This window comes from Opisthocomus hoazin, chromosome 14, assembly GCF_030867145.1.
Source record: "Opisthocomus hoazin isolate bOpiHoa1 chromosome 14, bOpiHoa1.hap1, whole genome shotgun sequence".
Lineage (NCBI taxonomy): Eukaryota > Metazoa > Chordata > Aves > Opisthocomiformes > Opisthocomidae > Opisthocomus > Opisthocomus hoazin.
Window position 1 is genome coordinate 17,853,051 of NC_134427.1, and position 21,764 is coordinate 17,874,814.

Consider the following 21,764-nt stretch of genomic DNA (forward strand, 5'->3'; position numbering starts at 1 on the left):
GCCTGGCCTTGAACACTGCCAGGGAGGGGGCAGCCACAGCTTCTCTGGGCAACCTGTTCCCGTGTTTCACCGCCCTCATGGTGAAGAATTTCTTCCTAATATCTAATCTAAATCTGCCCTCTTTCAGTTTAGAGCCATTCCCCCTTGTCCTATCACTACACACCCTTGTGAAAAGCCCCTCTCCATCCTTCCTGTAGCCCCTTCAGGTACTAGAAGGCTGCTCTAAGGTCACCCCCGAGCCTTCTCTTCTCCAGGCTGAACAGCCCCAACTCCCTCAGCCTGTCCTCATAGGAGAGGTGCTCCAGCCCTCTGATCATCTTCATGGCCCTCCTCTGGACCCGCTCCAACACATCCATGTCCTTTTTATTCTGGGGGCTCTAGAGCTGGATGTAGTACTCCAGGTGGGGTCTCATGAGAGTGGAGCAGAGGGGCAGAATCCCCTCCCTCGACCTGTTGGCCACGCTTCTCTTGATGCAGCCCAGGATACAGTTGGCTTTCTGGGCTGCAAGCGCACATTGCTGGCTCATGTTGAGCTTCTCATCCACCCCTACCCCCAAGTCCTCCTCAGGGCTGCTCTCGAGCCACTCTCTGCCCAGCCAGTACTTGGGTTTGGGATTGCCCTGACCCATGTGCAGGACCTTGCACTTGAAAAAAATCTAAATCACAGCTAATGACAAGATCACACTTTGCTTTGCTTCCACCTCCCACTGTGTCACAGGTGAGGCAGCAAGAATGACCTTGGGCCCCAGATGCGACTGGAAGAAGAGGAGACTTCTGTGAAGCACTGTCTGAAAGAAAACCTGGAAACTGCTTGATGATGAGACCTAACCCAAAGGAAACCATGTTAGGGATGTATGTAGGACCTTGGGAATGTGGTGGGTCAGCCCCAGAAAACCACGCAGGCTTGTTGTCTGAAATAGTAATCTGTTCCTTGACCTTACCTGTCATGTCAGAAATGTCATGTCAGAAATGTAATGTCAGCCCCCCATCGCATATACTCCCAGTTCAGCCCTCTAAGGTGTAGCTGCGGTAGTTTGTGGGGAAAAGGTCAAGACAAACCACTGTTACCATCCCAGCCTGGTGTTTGCCGGCAAATGCAGACGAGAGCTGTCCCATTCATTTGATGGAGGATTTTCTTTGAAGCTTAAACATAAGTGTATTTGACTTTATTGTCTATAATTGTTTTGCTCTATGATCTGGGGCAAAGGTTGAGCCGAATAACACCGTTTCTGTCCCAGTTCCACTCTAACCTCCTCTACCCACAAGCCAGCCTCCTTCCTCCCCTTCTCGGGCAAGCCCCTGGCTCTGTGTCGGTCTCAGGGGGGCTGCAGGCCCTAGGAAATCCGCCCAGCTGAGAACTGCTCTCTGTTCCTGACGGGTGAGTTGCCCTGCACACGAGGGCATGATGAAGTTTCACTGTTCGTTTTTCAGCTGCCGCTTAGCTAGAGCTGCTTCCCCTGCTCAGCGCTCGTTGCTGCTGTTTGGCCCGCTTGACCTTCTTTCGGTTCTTGCCTGCTTTTCACCCCAGCCCTTTTTCTGTCATGCAGTCTGTTGTTTCCTGCCTCTGCCCTTCCACTCACTCAGCTTACCCAACGTGAAACATGTTTCTCTGGTTCCTCTGCTTCTTCCACAGACTTTGTCACCGATGCTGTCATGGTGCCTGACTCATAAAACGGTCCTTGATTCTTGATCCGTCTGCCTGGACTTAGCTACAGGACACAAACGTGTCTCGGTCGTGTCTCCCAAAACCTCCCTACGCCTGGAAACTGGAGCAGATCGTGTCCCGGCTCCAAGAGAGGTGGCTGAATGGTAATGCTTACTCTCACCTGTACATGAGGTGGGGTGATGCCTCGAGCGAAAGCGACTCCTCTTGACTGAAGCTAGGAGAAGGGCTTGTCATTATTTCCTACCAATAACTGCTGTGGCCTTTACGCGGTCTGGTGATAAAAACTTTCAAACACAGCTAAGGGATTTTTATCGCCATGAACGAGACACAGCAAGAGCAAGAGCACTGCACCTCAAACAGGGGAATGAGTGCGGGGCTTCAGTACCGAGTGGCAGAGAATAAAGTTGCTGCTAAGGCCATCAGCAGGAAGGCATTTGCCACTCACTGGGGTTCCATTCCTTTCCAGAGCTGAGAATGAAGGGGAGTTAAAACTTCCTTTGTGTTCGGTGATAGGGGACAAACTGTGATTCTGTGCTGCTTTACAGGTCCGAGAGCACACGGTAGGCAGAAACTTACTGAATCAAAGAAGACTGAGACTTGAGTTAGGTGTTCTGGAAAGGCCAGGCGAGATATAGGGGCATACAAGGGAGACTCAGGTACACTGCAAAAGGAAGAAATTACTCACAGAACAAGGAAAGGCCTAAGGAGGTAGAATCATTAAGGTTGGAGAAGACCTCTCAGATCATGAAGTCCAGCCGTCACCCCAACACCACCACGACTGCTAAACCATGTCCCAAAGTGCCACATCCACACATTTCTTGAACCCCTCCAGGGCTGGTGACTCCACCACCTCCCTGGGCAGCCTGCTCCAGTGCCTGACCAAACAGGTCTGACACATGCAATCCCTCTCCTGCAAATTAAGGGAAAGTAACCCATTTTTTGATCTTTATTTTTGTTTCTTATGTAATAGCTCATCTCCAAAAGGATTTAGAGCAGATTTCCCAAGTGACTAAGCCAGTTTCAAAAATCTAGAAAACAATCGGACTAGGAAGACTGCGTTTCCCCTCTGTACCCAACTAAACAGCTAAAAATATGGCTGTGGCTTATTTAATACAGGCTGTCAAGGTTACTACCTCACCTTGGAATGAATCCAGTATACAGATTCCGGTTTGTTTTCCAATTCTTCGTTAAAAAATCCTTTTAAAAAATAAAAGGAATGGTGAAGGATTGTGGCTTCTTTTTTTTTTTTCTTCTCCTTTTTTTTTTTTAAGTAGAAAAGAGGAAATGGAATTGCAGAGGGGGTTCCTATTCCACTGCCTTCAAAGAAAAGGAAGCAGCATGAGCATGAATGTCCTGCCTGGAAGAATGAATCACCCATCTGTCAGCTGACGTTTATTCTGATCTTCTCTAGCAGTGAACCTCTGGCCATTAATTCAGACGTGGAATCGGTATCTCCCCTCTCCTTCCTCAGTTTCCAAACTGGGTGACTGATCAAGAGGTCTCTTTGGATGAAGCATAGAAAAAGTCCCTGTTGCAAAGTCTTTCTTAAATCATCTCTGAATTGAGCTCAATATCAGAAATGGTGGACTTTGAAGCTGTTAAAGTGTAGTTGTTATGAGACAAGTGACATAGTCCCGTAGAATACTTTCTCCTACAATGTTCCTCAGAACTCTTTTCTATCAGACACAAATCCCTTCTGCGAAGGTCAGAATTTCAAATATCTCTGTTTCCCTATCATGCTTGGATAACTCTTTTTTTTTTTTTTTCCCTTTTACATTTTTTCATTGTACTGGAAAGGATGCTATAGTGCTAAAACTACATTGAAAGTTTGGGATGTTCTTTTATTTCTTCAGAAAGTCTGAACAGGTGGTCAAAGCCCATTCTGGAATTGTGTTAGCTTACAAAAAGTGGTGTGCTAGCAGAGGAACTGCTTTTCATCTCATCTTCCACGTCACACTAACTGGAAGGCTCAGTCCCAGAAGCATGATCAGTTCATGGGGAAAATGCAGACGTTGGGCTCTTCGGAGAGTCGGTTTTGTCCCCCGTAAAGACAACACACACAAGGGTTAAGAACTTGATCCGCTCCTCTGCCCCCTGTGTTCTTACCCACCGTTGGAGAGATTGTTGCGTTCGCTCCGTAGACGTGTGCTATATAAACTGGTTCACGGTGCTTATCTGCATGGTCCCAGTGCAGTGCTGTGTCGGGAACCCTCTCGGGGCACGGCTGGTGTCAGGAATTCCTACCTTGTCGTCCCTGGAGCAGAGCAGAAACACCCCCGGCCTCTACACGGGCGCACCGCACCTCCAGTTGCGCTGACTGAACTGCGCAGGTCGTCGTACTCTACATAGCATCCGAGAAATGGGTCTGGTTTAGGGGAAAAACAAAATGAAACCAGTCCCTTAGGAAACAAACGGCCCTCCCCCCTCCTCTGATGAGGCAACAGTTTTGCTCAGGCAGCGGCCAGCAAACAGCTGAATGGAACAACTGGGAGGGAGGAAATGAACTGGGGAGTGCAAAATCCTCTCGGGCAGGCTCCGCGACCAACGGTTCACAACACGCCGCTGTACCTGGGCTCTGGTCGCCTGCGCGTTTCCATCTTTTGTTGTCACAAGTTTTAAAAAAAGTAAATTCCGTCATGTGAGTCAGTGTTACGAACCCGGGCTTCCAAGGTCTGAGTCAGCCTTGCAAACGGGCTGAACACGGCTCTGCCATGGCATTGTCAGCACTTACACACTCCTTCCTTCAAAAACACACCCTAAAAACTACGTCACGTTTTATTCTGTTAATTACGTCTACCGAAAAAAATCTCAGCTATGGGGTCAAGTGTGAACTACAGTGTTTTCAGAGCAGACCAAGTATCTGGCGCACGTGCTAATACGTGGATTTTGTGCACAGCTGACTCCAAAGCTGCCTCAAGTGTTGTGCTTCTGCCAGCTCTCCCAGCAGACCACTAAAATCTTACAAAGTCTTGGGTTTGGGCTGTAATATGAGCAGCCCTACAGTATCTCAAGCAGAGGATACTTCACTGGAATTCTGTGTGCAGGCAAAATGTTAGTTTTGGAAGCGTGTCGATTATTTTCATGGGAAAGTTGTCTATTTGGCAGTTGTCAGAAGCTGACTTTGTACAGGGAAGGCACGAATGGATCCAGCTCCTTTCCTTCTGTTTCTATGTGTAATTTAACAACTGTGTATATCATGGGCAAGTTTAAAACTTACCTGTGGTTTGGGTTGTTTTTTTTTTTTTATTTTTTGAACAATTATCTTTTATTCACGATTATTCTACAATTTCCAGACAGATATTAACAGATTCAGATTACAGATCACCATCTGTAGCTGTTACCGAAACCTTGAACACAGTTATATGACTAGGTGCTCACGGTACGTTTTTGAAGTGTCCCCTAAGAGGGAATCTTTCTCCTAATCTTCTTACTTTTCCCCAACCTTGACAGGAGGTGAAAAAAAACCGCTCTGAAATGCGAATTCAAGCTATAGAATATGATTTATTTTTGTAAGTCTGTCTCACATACCGACTGACAGGTTATATCTGGAATTGCTACGTGACATCAACTCACATTACACTAGGTTTTTTTTTATTTTAAACACTCCTTATCTGATCACAGCCTCCATTGTAAGTGTCACTCGTGATGCCTCATCTCAGTTTTAAAAAGAGTGGAACTGATGGATGCTCTTCTCTTAAGCGTCCTCCCTTTGTTAGGCAGGTGGGCAGAGTAACTCAGCTTGGTGCCTGCTTAGTTATGCTAACTCTCTCCCCAAAATTAAAAGCAGATAGACACAAGAGGATGATTAGAGACTAATTGCCAGGACAAAACTACTCTTGTGCTGACTGATCCAAATATAAGCTTACGTGCCACGTGCTTCGCATTACACAACACAGAGGAAAAAAACCAGTAGAAGGAACTACTGAATTGTGTGTTTAGAAGCAGCAGCATCACAGACTACATGTCTGGGTACTTTAAGTATTCCACACTGCTTAGATGCGATCACAGATTTTCCATCTGGTTACTTTTACTCGATATTGCTTAGATGCGATCATTTCAGCTCCAGACGAACCTTCCCGCAGGGAGAAAAGCAGGACTCGCACTCGGGGCCTGGCAGCGAGTCCCAGTTCGAACTGGGAACGCGCACCGTGACGGGCAGCGGCAGAAAACCTCGCGGGGACACGCTCCCACCCCAGCCCCGCCGCTAGCCCTGCCAACGCGGCCCGTGCCCAGCGCGGGCCTGGAGCGGAGCCTCCGCAGCAGCACCCTGCGGGGCCGGGCCCGGCCGGGGCAGCCCGCCCGCCTCTCCGGCCCCCGGGCCCTGCGGCACCGCCAGGCGAGGAAGCCGCGCCCGGCCGATGGCTGATTCCTGGACGGACCGAACTTTGCCTCAGCCGAACGGCGGTCCCGCCAATTACTGCTCCGCTATAAGGAGGAAAGGACGCCAGGCCGCGCGTCCCACCGGCTCCGCTCTCTCCTTTTTAGGCCGTCCAGCGCGTGTCGGTCACCCAATCCCGCCCCGAGCCATGAGGCCGCCGGCTGGGCCTACCCCGCCCCGCCCGGCCCCGCTCCCCTCGGGCGGCGCCGCCTCAGCCGGGCCCCGCCAAACGCCGCGCTGTGCAGGGGGGGAGCGGCCGGGGGGCGGCGGGCGCATGCGCGGCACCTTGTTTACCCCGCTCCTCCCGGCCGCGCCGCGGCCCGCCGGCAGGTGTCGCCCCACGCTCAGGAGAGCGGCGGCCGGCGGGTGGCCGGCAGGTGGCGCCTGCGCCCGCCATTCGCCCGCCCGCCGCCGCGCAGCGAACACCCCAAACAATCCCCGGCGCCGCCGCCAAATTAAAGAACCTGCCCGCGCCCCGCGGCCTTCCCGCGGCCCCCCCGCCGCCGAGCCCGCCGGCCGGGCGCCCAGACCGCCAGCCGGGCCGGGGGTATAGGAGCGGAGCTACCAGCCCGGGCCTCCTCGCTGCCTACGCCGACGTTCGGCAAAGGTAAGTTAGAAAATGGCGGCGAAGCTTCTGGAAGTTTGGAGGGGGGATCGGGGATCGCGGTGCGTGGTTGAGGAGAGGGGCCCGGACGCGGCCCCGCGCTTCCCCGGGCCGGCGGGGACGGCGCGGGGCGCTAGGCCGCCTGGCCACAGGGACTCCGCGCAGCCAAGATGGAGGACGGTGGGGCCGAGCCGCGAAAACACTCCAGCCCCCCGCTTCCCCACCCCCCCCCCCCCCCGCTTCCCAGCGCGCCTCGGCGGGGAGGGGGCCCGCGGGCGGGAGCGCCAGTGAGAGAGCGAGAGGGCGCCGAAAGCAGCCCCCGCCGCCCGCCCGGAGCCCCCCGCTCCTCCTCCACGCAGCCGGCCGCGGGCAGGCCGGGCCCAGTGCTCGGCGAGCTAAAATGGAGAACCGCCTTCTCCTCCTCCCCCCTTCTCCCGAGCCGAGCAGGGGCTGCCGGCAAGATGGAGGACTCGGGCATTGTGTGTGTGTGTGGGCGAGCCGGGCCGGGCGGCTGGGGGGCTGGGGGGGGGGAAGCGGGGTCAGAGGCGCCGCGGACGGAGCGGGCCGCGCTGGGGGGGGGGGAGGGAGCGCTGGGCCTGGCGGCGCGCAGGAGAAAATGGTGGGGCGGCTGCCGGTGTCCCGGGGCGGAGTGTCGGAGGGGGCCGGGGGCAGCGGGCTCCCAGCCCTGACACCGCTCCCCCTCCTTCCCGCCGCCCGGCAGCTGGGCTCTTCCTGCCGCGGAGGAGAGCGCCGGGGGAGCGGGGTTTCTCCCCTCCCGTCCTCTCTTCCGAGCCTGGGGCAGCTCCGGCCGCCTCTTCCCCGGTGACCGGGCAGGAGCGAGTTCCCTCGGCCCGAGTGAGGACGCGGGGACTGACCTGCGCCTTCCCCCCTGCCTCCTTCGCTGCCTCCTCCGAAGGAGCTGGCGACCCCCCCCCCCCCAGCTCGGGGAAGGCCTTTGTGGGGCGAGTTTTCCCCTCCGAGTGACTTTGGGCCAGCTCTCCGGCGGCTGCCCGCTCAGAGGAAGAGTTGTGGCAGTTTCCGTTCGCCTTGCTTCATTTATTTATTAATTTTTTTTGGTAAAGAAAGGGCGCTTGCCAACTTGTGCCGGGGCCGCCCGATGCCGGGAGCCGCGTGTTGCAGGAACCCCGCTGGGCTCTCGCCGGCCGGGGCGGGGGGGGGGGGGGGGGGAGGAGGAGGAGGAGGAAGAATGCTTCTTACTGGGGGGTTTTGGCGCCACTTTTGTTTTAGATAGTGCTCCTCTGCCCCCTCCTCCTCGGCACGCACTGAACCGAGCTGAACCCTGCCCAGGTAGGAAGCGAGAGCTCTCCTGGCGTTTCTCTTCTGGGCGCTCATTTTCTCTACACGGATTAAAAAAAAAAACAACCCCGAACTGCAGCTGTTGCCGTGGTGAGGGACTCGGAGGTCGCGGACTCGTGGTGAGGGTCTCGGGGGAGCGAGGAGAGCGGCAGCAGACGGCTGGGCCGGGAGGCCCGGTTTTTCGGGCGTCCCCCCACCCCCTCGTCCCGGGTGCGCCCGCTCCCCCCGGCCGCGCTGCCTCCCCGCCCGCCCCTCGGACGATCCCTCCGGCCCGGGGAGACCCGGCAGCCACCGGACTCGAGTTTGGGGTGTTCTGTGGGGGTTTTTTGGGGTGTTTTTTTTTCCCCTTCTCACCCCCGAGGACGGGGGGTGAAGGCTCTGGGCTCCCACTTTGGCCGCTTTATATTTATTGATCGATTGATTGATCGCGCTGCCCCGGCTCGGCTCGCGCCGCTGCTGCCTTCCCGCGGGACGCGGTGTTGGGAGTTAACGCCAAGTTTCAGTGACCGCCGAGTCCGGTGCTGTAGTTGCTGTGGCTGCTTTCTGGTGGGGTTTTTTATTGTTGTTTGTTTGTGGTTTTTTTATCTTTTTTTATTTTTAATTACTCCTTGGCAGCGCGGGTAGCCGTGCCCCCCCCCCCCCCCCCCCCCCCATAAGTGCTCCCTTCCCGTGCGCTCCCCCGGCCACACCCTGGCGTGTCCCGTCCAGTCTCGTCAGGCCGCTCTCCCGCCGGCGTGACCCCGCGTTTCCCCACCCGCCCGCAGCAGGGGTGCCCGGAGGTGACCCGGGCCGGCCGAGCCCGCCGCCCGCTGCCGGCTCTCGAGGAGGGGCCGCGGCGGCTCGCGCCGGGGGCGGGCAGTCGCGTTACCGAACTGCGTCACGCGCGGCCCCGCCGGGCCTGGGCCCGGGCCGTGCCTCGCCCGCCGCCTGCGCCCGCCGCCCATTGGCCCGCGCCCCGGCGGGAGGCGGCGGCTTCCTGGCGGGCAGACCGGGCGGGCGCGCTCCCGGCGGGGCTGCCGCGGCTTCCCCGTTCCGTGGGGTTGTGTTGGGGGGGGGGGGGGGGGGAGGTCGCTGCCGTCGGGGACGGCCGTACGGCGGCTGCGTGCGGCCCGGGGTTCCGGTTAGTGCCGCTCTCTGCGCTAGGATGTGCTCCCGGCGGGGCTCTCACGTCAACTCTCAGCGGTTCGGTCTCGGGTTGTGATCGACGGCTGCTTTCCAGTTCAGAATGCTCGGCCACCTGAAACAACTTTTTGTCCTTTTCATACCCTTTTTTCCCCTGTTATTATTATTATTCCTGGAGTGTGGATACAAAACACCCATCCGCCCAGCTGGTTGGTTATGTGCAGGTAAAGAAATGCCACGAGTGGTTGTGCAATTCGCAGACATTAATCTCTGGTTTCTTGGTGTTACTTGGTCATTATCCCCAACTCTTAATTTTGTGGATAAATCCTGGTGGTGATCAGTCGCGGAATCACAGGTCTTGCGTGGGGCTCTCTGCTGGGTAGCGCTGTTTCTGTTCCCTTATAACTGTGGTAACAGTTTCATTACAAAGTGAAACAAGGTGTGAGGAGGCAGCCGCCATGCTGGTAGTGTAAACCTTAATCTCTTTGATGCTTTCAGCACCGAAGCTGAAAGGGGTGGAATCCCCATACCCTTGTGATTAATGAAACAAAGGCTAAGAAAGCTTTAAAGTTACACAAAGGAGGAAAATATGAATTAATTCCCAGCTCTTGCAGCTAGAACTTGCTCTGTAGCCAGTGGAGTTTGTGTGGGTCCTTCTTAACACAACCAGGGACGCTGTCGTCTGCAGGTGGGTTTTATGCAACTTGAAAGAGAAATCCGTGAATTTCTGTTGCTGTTGTTTGTATGAAATGAACTTAAGAATTTTGAGAGTTGGAGAGTAAAAATGTACTTTTAATCATATGTTGTTTTAATTAGAGTTTATTTTCTTGAAGTTTTCTCATGTTGCAGTTCATAAGACTAGTGGAGTTGGATTTTTTTTTTCTTTTTTTTTGAGTAAATACAAAGTAAGGGAAACTTGTGAAGGTGGCCTTCATTTAGATCACCCCAGACAGATGTAGGGCTAATGCTGACTTGTTGAAGTTGGGAAGCTTGGGGGGCTGTTGTCTGACTGGGCTCTCTTGAGGGAGATGTTTCACTGTTCAGGTATCAACACAAAAACTGTGTTATCTTGTCTTGATCCTCTCAGGTTGATGGCCTGGATCTTTAAGACTAGACCAGAGTCCTAAATTTGATGGGTTATGCCACTGCAGTATGTCGCATTATGCTCTCTCCCTTGTTGGTATCTCTGTATCTCTGAGTGTTGCACTCTTAAGAAAATCTCAGATCTGTGAGATATCGAGTAGAGAAGAAGGGAAAGTGAGATGCTTCTTTTCTCTCATGTCACAAACATTTTCCCTCAGCTGGTCACGTTTAAGGAGAGATCTGGCACCCAATTTTGGTGATAGAGATAGGGAAAATTTGATCTGGTAAGGCACCCCCTTGGTTTTCATGGGGCAGTTAGCTTTTTGTAGCCTTTACTGGCTGCAGAGTTGCATGGAGGACCACAGGCGCAATCTGTTTTTATAATTTTTTTATCCCAATATGAATAAGAAATGAAAGACGTATAGGACTACATTTGTATACAGTTACCTCTTGTCTTATTGTGACTGCAGAGGGAAATCGGGTTAACTGTCAGGTAACTGCTTTATCCGGGTACACATGTTATGTCCAGGTGTGGACTTTGTTGTTGTCTATTCTGTATATTTTTTTGGTCATGTAACTAGCTGTAGCTTCCCCCTCTGGAGGGCTTATGTTTGTAAAAGAACATCATCAAAAGAGTGAGAAGATGTAAGACGATTGGCATATATTTGAGGGTAGATTGTGATCTGTGATTGAGAAGTTGAATCGCGATACCCACTCAAAAGCAAGGATCTGGAAAGGAGAGTGTGTGTGTTTGGTTTTTTTTGGTAGATGAATGTTCTGTTTTCTTATGGCTCTGAATCTTACGGTTTATTAGTCCTGTCCTTACACAACCTTATATGTGTTTTTCTTTTGTATGCTTTTATTTCAGTAAAGGTGAGTTGTATTAAAGCGAGGGAATACATGTGGCACTAGAAGTCAGTGGAAGATGATTTGTTTTCTACATCAGTTTTTTGTTAGTGCTTTCTGTGTGGTTCCTAGAGAGGAAAGTATCTTTGCATCTATTCCCGTTGTTGTAGGGTTGATAGGGCAAGCCAATGACTTTTGCTTGTATTTTGAAGAAGGTCTCAAATGGTGCATGTTGCCATGTAATACGTATTTTTGCAGTGGTCTAGACTGATACGAAGAGTTACAGCTGGAGTCTGAATTTCAGGGTTTTCTATTAGCAAATCATGAAAAGAAATGGAATATACTGACATTTCAGAAAGCACAAAACATTTCTGAAACTACTGACCACTTAAAATAGAAACAACAAATGTTAGGAATGCACATTTTGTTTAGTTGGCTTTGCGTTCCAAAACTGGCTCCAAGTTGCTGCCAAGGTTTGATGAAAGGTTGCTCAGCTTTGGGCCAGTGAGTGAGCTTTGGGTGATTGACAGGACAACTCACCAGCCTTACCTGCAGGCTTTTCCCAGTAGCACCCCGCTCCCACCGAGTGACAGGCATCATTTAGTGTATGCGCTTGTTGGTTTGATGCTTCCTGGGTAGATGTGGTGATTTAATACATGTAGTCATATAGCAAAGAGGATTTAATACAGTTACTTTTCTATTGCTTAACATGTGTGATCTGCCTAGAAAGAGATGGATATTTTTGATTTGGATGTAGTGTTGCAGTTCTTGGTTATGGCTGAATTGCATTTTTTTACTTAGCATGGGATTTCAGCCTAAATTTTATGAAATAATATCTTCCTTGCAGCATGTCATCTGGGGAAAAAAAAGATTGACTTTGCAAATAAAAATCAGCTGTTCAAGATAAGGCTTTTTTGTCTTTCCTATAATTACCTGTTATTCCTTCAGGTATTCCTTCCTACCAGTTCATCCCTTAAGAAGGATCAGCTCTGGAAATTTGAACCATATCAAGTCTTAGTAAGCAGATAACATGCAAGTAATATAATTGGCTGATTTTGTTTGTGAGTGTGTGATCTTCCAGCAGGGAGTGTTCAGTAAAAGGGAAGTTTGTATGGAGTAGGGGTGTGAATAGTGAAGATCCATATTTTTTTATATGTGACTTTTATTGTCTTACTATTGTTAAGTGAATATATAGATAACTGAAGTTACTAAAAAAACAATGTAAGTAGTAAATGTCATAAACACATTGTTGTAATTCACGTAGTGCGCATTTGAGGTGTCTAGTTTTTAATTTGAAGGTGATTTTATATGACATGAGTCCTAGAATAATAGATTTTTTTAATTTAGTTATGGATATAGTGGCTAGCTAATTTAATTTGAGTAACAAGGTGGTACATCCTGACCACTGACATTATTTTTCATTTCCTTTCTGATCTTCTTAGAAACGGAGAACTTATTAATGATGATGTTTTTTCCAAGGGATAAAACTGGTGAAAGCAAGTGGAAGACAAGAAGGTTATCAGGAGTAGTCAGCATGGATTCACCAAGGGGAAATCATGCCTGACCAATCTGATAGCTTTCTACGATGACATGACTGGCTGGGTAGACGAAGGGAGAGCCGTGGATGTTGTCTACCTTGACTTCAGCAAGGCTTTCGACACAGTCTCCCATGATATCCTCCTAGGGAAGCTGAGGAAGTGTGGGCTGGATGAGTGGTCGGTGAAGTGGATAGAGAACTGGCTGAATGGCAGAACTCAGAGGGTTGTCATCAGCGGCGCTGAGTCTAGTTGGAGGCTGGTAACAAGTGGTGTCCCCCAGGGGTCAGTACTGGGCCCAGTCTTCTTTAACTTCTTCATCAACGACCTGGATGAAGAGTTAGAATGTACCCTCAGCAAGTTTGCTGACGACGCCAAACTGGGAGGTGTGGTAGATACACCAGAAGGCTGTGCTGCCATTCAGCGTGACCTGGATAGGCTGGAAAGCTGGGCAGAGAGGAACCTGATGAGGTTCAACAAGGGCAAGTGCAGGGTCCTGCACCTGGGGAGGAACAACCTCATGCACCAGTACAGGCTTGGGGTGGACCTGCTGGAGAGCAGCTCTGCGGAGAGGGACCTGGGTGTCCTGGTGGACGACAGGTTAACCATGAGCCAGCAGTGTGCCCTGGCTGCCAAGAAAGCCAATGGGATCCTGGGGTGCATCAAGAAGAGTGTGGCCAGCAGGACGAGGGAGGTTCTCCTTCCCCTCTACACTGCCCTGGTGAGGCCTCATCTGGAGTACTGTGTCCAGTTCTGGGCTCCCCAGTTCAAGAAAGATGAAGAGCTACTGGAGAGAGTCCAGCAGAGGGCTACAAGGATGGTGAGGGGACTGGAGCATCTCCCCTACGAGGAGAGGTTGAGGGAACTGGGCTTGTTCAGCCTGAAGAAGAGAAGGCCGCGAGGGGACCTTATAAATGCCTACAAATATCTGAAGGGTGGGTGTCAGGAGGATGGGGCCAAGCTCTTCTCAGTGGTGCCCAGAGACAGGACAAGGGGCAATGGGCACAAACTGAGGCACAGGAAGTTCCGTCTGAACATGAGGAAGAACTTCTTCCCTCTGAGGGTGACGGAGCCCTGGAACAGGCTGCCTAGGGAGGTTGTGGAGTCTCCTTCTCTGGAGATATTCAAGACCCGCCTGGACAAGGTCCTGTGCAGCTTGCTGTAGGTGACCCTGCTTCGGCAGGGGGGTTGGACTAGATGACCCACAGAGGTCCCTTCCAACCCCTACTATTCTGTGATTCTGTGATTCTGTGAAACTTGGTAAGGACTTTTTTTCCAAAATGAGAATGACCAGTGGCTGCAGTCTACATATGGCAGTACTGTTTGTGGCAGACAAATAGGAAGCGGAATTGATACGGACTGTTGCATCTTGATACAGAGTAAAGAATACAGTTTAAATATAGTTGAGAAGGGAAAACTGATACTAATAGTTTTAGATCAATAACAAAAGTATCTTCAAATTTTTGTTACTTCGTACTATTTTGGGATAGGAACTACATTCTTGCAGCAAAGTTCCTGTTTGGCATGCTGCCATATACTGTTTTATTTTCGTTGTTGCTTCATGTACCCGTTTGAAAACTATATGCAAAATACTTTCTTATAACCCCACATAAAATAAAGCTTTGCATTGTGGATGGGCAGTTGCTTCCTAGAAGTGGTGCCACAATGATAAAATTAATTTGTGTTCTAGGTCACAGAATCATATAGGAGGGAAAGACCCTCTGGAGGCCCAGTCCCACCTCCTGCCTAAAGCTCATCCAGTTAGATGAGGTTGCTCAGGACTTTATCCAGCCAAGTTTTGAATATCTTGGAGGATGGGGTTTCCACAGTCTCTCTGGCAAGCTATTACGCTATTCTTGTTGGAAGGTCTTTTTTTTGTTATTTCAGGTCTTGAAGTCATCTTAAATTTCTATAGAGATTCATGCACTTCCACCCCCCAGTATATGTTTGGAAAGTAGACCTTGGTGATGGAGGCTTGGAAAGCTAATGGCCTGGTTTAGAGCTGATTGTGTTTTTTATTTGGTATTATTGAATGAGAGAGAGAGAGAGGTGAATGACTACAGAATGATGTTTTGGTGCCTACTTTCTCTTCCTTCTGGTTGCTTTTACTATCTTTATTCTTCCCTTCCTGTCCACCCTCAAGATTCACCGCTGTGTCTATGACAAGGTCTTGCAAATAAAACTTCCTTTCCTAAGCAAGTTACCTGTTCATTTGAGTGTCATTCATACACTGATCAAAATGATTCTTCATGCAGTTATCATATTTAAGTGGTGATATTTTTATTCCTTCTCATAAGTATTATTTCTGGGAATGTACAGTTCATTTGAAACTATGGTAACCAGAAAGGAAAGCTGCACAAGTATCTCTAGCATCTGTGGTATAGGTCTGTTTTTACTTGCCTAATAAACAATGGTCCAAAAAAAGGTGAAACTGGCTTTTACATGTTGATTTACCAAACATAAAATGCTTTAAGGCAAATATTTCAATGATAGTGGAAAAATGTTTGGGTTTTTTAGCATGTGCTGCTGAATTACATTTTTGTCTCCTGTATTCCATATTTAAGCTGCTCTTATTTTGAGTGGGCTTCCATTAGACTTGCTTTGAGTTGTATTTTCAAAACTGATGCATTTTTATTGATATTTGTCTAATTTTTAAAATGTCTATCAGTGAAGAAGTATTGCTGATGTAGCAGTGTGTGTATGCCATATTACTACTCTATTGTCAAGTAGAACAGATTTTTGTAAACTAGAAGACCTGTGGCTTGACATTTGAAAAATAATTTTTATAAGTCAGCTTTTGGGTGTTTTATTTCTGTTGCTGCATTCATTGTCTTTCTGTTTGTGCTGCTGAAGTTCTATTCAGCAATGTCTTAGTTTTATGAAAGTTAATAAAGTTGTGTACTTAGAGTAGGTTTGTGTCTCAGAGCAGTAGTTGCTGCTAAGCAAAAATGTTCAAAGGTGGCAAGACACAGGTTGTATATATCAGTACGATGTAAAAATGACAAAAACATTTTTAGAAACTTTCAGTTTAGTAACACTGTGGATAGAAGAAAAGACAGTAAGTCATCCTCTTGCTATACAGTAGATCAGCCATTAAGATTAGTCATGTTCACCCCCAAATGCAGTAACAATATATATAGAACTGAATTTTCAAGTTTTTTCTTTTTTGTGCCAAGGGGGTATAAACTATGCGTGGTGTATGTTGCACTCAAAACTGGTTAGGGAAGTTTTGTTTACAGAGAGGATTTATGCATTCTTGCATAATCCTACAAATGGGCTTAGTCTTCCCTATCTCCAGTGAAGAGAAGCATGGAAAAGTTCTAACAGTTGTTTTGGATGCAAGATTGTGTTCATATTCTTAGTACCTTGGGGATTCAAGAAACTTACTGAAATTTTTCAGTTTCCTTACAGTGAGGACTGTTTGACAGTATATAAGGAATTAAGCATCCTAGAAGATGAAATAAAATTGCCAGGATGAAGTAAGCTGTACCAAGGAAGATGGGAAAGATAGGAAAGTGTAAGAATATGTTGATGTTTACTAGAACTGTTTCAAAAGTATGTTCTGTGTTTGGTTGCATCACCTTCACTTTTTTATTTCTGTTGTGGAATATGTTGGCATTGAGTTCTTAGCTGCATAAAGAACTGCTTGTATTTAAAATCTTAGTCTTGGAATATGTTGTCCTGGTAGATGTGGAAGGTGCAAATGTTTGTCTTCAATGGGTGGTAAAGTTAGGAAATCAAAATCAATCACTAAAGCCTTTTGTTGGGGTATCTGGAGAAATCAAGCTGGCAATCCATCGAAAATAGAGTTGTTTTTTATTCTGAGGGGGATTGGTGGAGGGACTAGTTACCTGACTGATGGGAAAGAGCAGGATTGGGCACTTCAGTAACTGGAAGTAATTTTTGAACATAACTCCGCTTGCAGAGTTTCCTCCCTCTTTAATAGTCTTCTTCCTTCCATACTTGTTCCCTTCAAGCTACTGAAGATGTGCCTTCACCATGTGACTCAGCCAGTTCAATGGCTAGCTGCTGCTGCCGAGGTGGTCCTGTCTCCATGTCCTGACCACGTGCTTCTGTTATTTGCCGTGCGCCTGTGTCTTCTGCCTGTTTGAACCCCATAGGTGAACTGGCTTAAGGACTTAAATGATGAAGAAGGGTAGTTTTCTGTGGGTTAAATTTCTGTGGAGTCAGACAGGTGCTGCTCCTGCATGGAACAAGATGCAGGAGCTTTTAGCCAGTGGGAGTACAGAATTGAGGGGGGCTGCAGCTTTCAGTGGGTGAAGTGGTCTGTTGCCTGGTCCAACAGCAGTGGCAATGTTTTTCCGTGACTGTAGGACGAGGAAAATAAAATTTTACTCCTGCTGTTGTCTGCTACTTTTCTACATGATCTGACTCTTTAAAAACTGTTTGGGCAGTATGCCAGTTCAAAAGTAATCCTCTAATCTTTGTAGTGATCTCTTATCCCCCCCCCTCCAATGTTACATAGTCTGCCATAGATCAATTAGAGCTCTGCAAGGAAATTCAGGGCTGCTCTTGATTTGCATGAATTTATGCAGACAGGAAGACCAAGTACATTTTTCTTTTATTTCAGTTTACACACTGGTTAGAAGTTGTGCAGGTGTTACTTAGGATGAGACGGAAAGGGTAAGAGAAGATTTGGGAACGGTTATAGAAAAGTTTCCTCCCCTCCGTATTTTCTTCCGGCCTTAGCATGGTTAATCAGAAGCTGTTGTCAAAACCCTGCTAGACCTCCTTCTTCAGTTGGATGCTTACCAGCCTGTTGTGGTTAGATCTTATTATGAGCCTTTGCACTCTCGAGTTTTCTGTGGTTTATGGAAGCTGCAGTGCCAGTTCTGTACATGAGGTCTGTCTTTGGCCTTTTTACGGAATGTGGACCATCCGATGCGATTGAAGTCCCATCCCTCCTCACTCATCTCCCTCCTAGCTTCTGAGGTTTTGCGGGCATGCTGAGGCTACAGGTTTCATCTTTCAGAGCACCTGATAATTAAACCAGACATATCCTTTTTTTTAAATCTCATTAATATTAATATTGTCCTTCATGGATACTGAGAAATAGACCAAATAATGCCTGAAGACATTGCCTGCCTCTACTCTCTACCACATTTTAAGCTCGGTTCAGAGCATTTTGTTTTCTTCCACTCTTGGAAGAAAACTTGCAGAGCATTTTTTACTATGGGGAACCCTCTGATATTTCAGCTTAGCTATGCTGGCTTTCTTTAGGTGTTCTGGAAGAGCTTTACTGTTAACTGATCAGAAACTATTGCATAGTGATTCAGTGCTTAATTCCTCACCATTTTAGAATTTAGAAACTGGTCTGCTTAGGCAGAAGCTATGAATTTTTGAAAATAAGCTTCAATGTGAATAATCAAACTGACAGCTACACTGTAGGCTGCGATTTTGTTTTGTGAAGTTGTAGTCTGGTCAGAAATACTAGACAACGGGAAAGCCGCATGTGCAGAATCTTTGGAGTTTTGTAGATCGTTTTGGATTGTACAAAGAATTACAGAGATCCAGGTTGTGCACTATCCATTTAGATAAGCCATGTTGGAACAAGAGGTACTTTTTTGGCGTTGAATTTGCAGAAGGCCATAAGCTTGGCTAGTAGACATTGATTCTCCCCAGTTTTGCAGGTGCTCAATAGGACTGTTGTGAATGTAGCTGCAGTTGCCTGAGCTCTCTGTTTCTCCTTACTGCTGTTGAAATGTTTCTGTGGGACTTCCCTGCTTGGAGGCATGCCAAAATGAGTGTGTGGGAAGACTTAATACTTGCTACTTACATAGCATTTTGTATGTTCAAAGTCTTCTGCAAATATTAACTAATCTTTATTTAACATTTGAGCCCAAGTTCTGTCAGTATAAATCAGTAACAGCCAGTTATGACCCCTACTTTTTTGATGTCAGAAGAACGAACTGCTGTAACTAGTGTAGTTAAGAATAATCTTTACCATCTTATTAACATACCATTTTTGTCACTCTACTCTTCTGGCTTAGTGTGGTGTAGAGAAAAGTTATGAATAGAGTATAGTACTACTCTTCAGGAGGCCCGTGCGTTGTAGGATGCTGACTGCTGGAAAGAATGGCATTTCATTCGTTTTGTGTGTGGTGTCTCAAGGTTTTCTCTGCTAGTTTTTGTTTCTGCTTGTATTAAGGTTTATTTCTTTCCAGTCTGGGGAGCCCTAGCGTATTCATAACAAGTGATGCTGTGAGAATAATGTTCATTCTGAGCGTGTTTCTAAAGAACTGTCTGTCATTCATCTTAAAACATAGTCTTAAGTTGAAAATTATTTTAATTGCTTACGGTATACTTGTACTAAAAAGTTAGTAAGGTTTTTCCTGTTTGTGGTCTGGCATTATAAATGGTAGTTTTCACTTACACTGATATTTATTAAATATAACTGGTATGACAAATTCATTAAGCTGTTAGTGTTCTGATTACAGTAAGGTTCTCACAAGACCAACCTCAGAGTGGCTACGTACGTTTTTACTCTGCTGTGAAAGTTACTGTTCTGTTGCTTTTTGTCTATGCTGTTGATCAGCTGCAAATGACCAGTGTGTTGTATGAAAGTATCTTGCTGCAGCAGTGTCTGAAAAATCAGCATATGGATTTAAAACAAACAAATCTATAATTTGTAAAAATGCCCCTTTTGAGTGGGGGTTTTTACAAAAAAGTTATGTAGTTGTATATTTTAGCTTGTATTACCCAGATTTTCTACTGCTTGTTTTTCTTTTGAAGAGATTGTAAAATATTCTTTTCTTCAGGTAGTTTACAAATGTAATACGCATGAATTTCTAAATGTGTGTCTTTGCAAATTGGATTTGGTATGTTTTCACGTTGAGCATCCTTTTAAAGAAAGGCTTCAGCAGTTCTGACTTAAGCTTCGAAATCTTCTCATTCCAACTTTTCCTTAGGGAGTTAAACATGAAAATTTGCAAGAATAGGTCTATACAGTAAATTGCATGCTGGAAACAATGTGAACTAATAGGAAGAAATACTGTGATCAGGGCCATCTTAGTGTAGGTGGGGTACTGTGCTGAAAGAACTCTAGTTTTCTGCACCTGGAGTGGCCTGGATACTTTGTGGCGTTGTGTTGCATCTTGGAGACACTGAACGGGAAGGAAAATGAAGTGGTGGATAGGGCATACTGGTCTTAAACTTTCGGCAGAGAGCTGAAAGAAGTTTCCTAAATGAATGTAAAAAACCAAAAATGATGACAGTAATATCATCTCTGGGAATACATAGTTTGCAGAATTTTGAGAACGAAATTCTGTTAGTCCGTAAGAAAGTTTGAATTGTAATTTGTAACACATTAAAAGCTGACTAAAATTCAGAGAGTAGTAGTCCTTAGAAGGTGGCCTAATCTTTTACTTGATTTTATGTTTTGTCTTTTACCAAACAGTTCACCGATTTTAAATTGGCTGTTCTGTATTAACTTGCTGTTGAGTTTTAGTTAGAGGTGTTTTTTGCTTGTTGTAAAGTTCAGTAGAAATTAAATGGCTCCATGGCTTTTGACATTCACTAAGTGTCTAAAACATAGATAGCTTTTTAAGGCAAGTGTACTGTTGTACAAGATTAGTAGTATGCATAAGTATCCCATATGCAGGCCTAGTACTGTTGTGAGAATTCTTATGATATTAGTTAAAATGGACTAAAACTATTTCTATGTGATTATCATCTGACAAAATGCTAGTCAAAACAACTTCAGTACGAACACAGTAAAATTTCTGTTTGTTTTCTTGTAATAGCATGATTTTTAAAAGCTACACAGATCAATGAAGAAAATCATTAGAAATAGGACTAGTTCTCATTGCATGCTCTTACAGTATTAAACTACTCAGTGATGAGTGCTGCTGTGATTGAATAAAGCTAGTCCTGGTATACAGAGTAATGGCAGATTCTAATCATGTCTGATACGCTGAAGAAACTTTGTAATGGCAATGGATTATACAACCTAAATGAGACAACCACTCTTGGCTGTACTTGGTGAAATGAGCTAATGGTGCTTTCTTCAGCAGGGATATGATGTCTTTCTATTCCTGTCACATCTCTGCTGCTTCCATTGCAATTTTATGTAGGATTTGGGCGAAGGTGATCAACTATCGGCTTGTCAGAACATTTATTCAGACACCACAGAACAGAGTGAGTTATGAATTTCTGTTACTGTTGGAAAGCAGCACATTTGGGCCAGGCTTCTGTGTTTCGTAGCTGGCTAGATAACGCTTGGTACTGGCGTTTTGGTGCTGTGCAATGTATGTGTCATAGTGCTATAGCCAGCGAGGTGAAGCTAGATTTGGAGCAGTGTATGGTAACTTTTAAAACAGTTATAGCCTAACAAAACAGTACGAGCATCTCTGTTTTTCCTTTGACGTAATTTGACAGTTGATCATGTCTGCTGTAGTGTCTCACTGATTTTGAAAAGAGCTGTTTTCTTGCACCAGCCACAGGACTCTTTTGTCGAGCCAGCTCAACTTACTAAACTGTTGGAAAGCCAGTTCATTTGAAAAGAAATTAATAGATTGTTGCTCAACAAAGGGTCTGACAAGTGCCCTTGACTATGAGATATAGCCAGAAGTAAATGCAGGGAGAAGGGGGCTGTGGGACTATTCCTTTCACCAGTAGTAACCCATCTATTTTCTTGTATTATCAAACTACTGTGGTTATTGTTTGTGGTTTCTTTGTTATTTAGCTAAAAAAGGGATAGATGTAATTAATGCAGTCTGTTAAAATTGGTAGAAAATGTGCTCTCAGTTGATAATTGAAAGGAATACTGGGAAAAAATTTGACATTACTAGTACTCAGCCAAGTTGTTTCTATCAAACAGCTTCCTTTTCTAAAGGTGAATGACAATTTGAGAAGGCATATAAAAGGCAAAGATTATGAAATAGGGGAGTAAGTGGAACTAGTGGAAGTGTTTAAGTTTTAAAAATGGGTTTTGTATAATGTATGTGTAATCATTTTATATTCTAAGCTTTCAATATTAGCAGTGTAAAACCTTTAACTGCTGGAAAGCATGATGGTTTTAAACATATACTTAATTTTTAGGATTTGATAATGTCATCATTAAGTCTTTTGTTCAGAAACTAAGAGTTAAAGAATATGTGTTGCAGGTCGTACATGGGGACTTGTGTATCACAGCATAGTAGAACACAGTCTAGAGTGTTAGAAATTTGGGATATTTGGGTTCTTAGGCTGCTA

At 46.8% G+C, this 21,764-nt stretch overlaps 1 protein-coding gene across 6 annotated transcripts in view; it reads left to right on the plus strand.

The window, feature by feature from the left end:
• The first annotated feature begins 6,457 nt into the window (after nt 1-6,457).
• The window catches only part of STAG2 (STAG2 cohesin complex component), a 79,138-nt gene continuing 63,831 nt past the window's right edge, over nt 6,458-21,764 (plus strand). For 3 of the 6 annotated variants that reach the window (XM_075435170.1, XM_075435171.1, XM_075435165.1), the window contains exon 1: nt 6,458-6,651. The gene's annotated coding sequence lies outside the window, so the exon portion shown is untranslated. Of the gene's footprint in view, nt 6,652-6,916; nt 7,130-7,937; nt 7,957-9,152; nt 9,312-21,764 lie in introns of those variants that run through there. The other 3 variants (XM_075435166.1, XM_075435169.1, XM_075435167.1) reach the window with 3 other exon arrangements.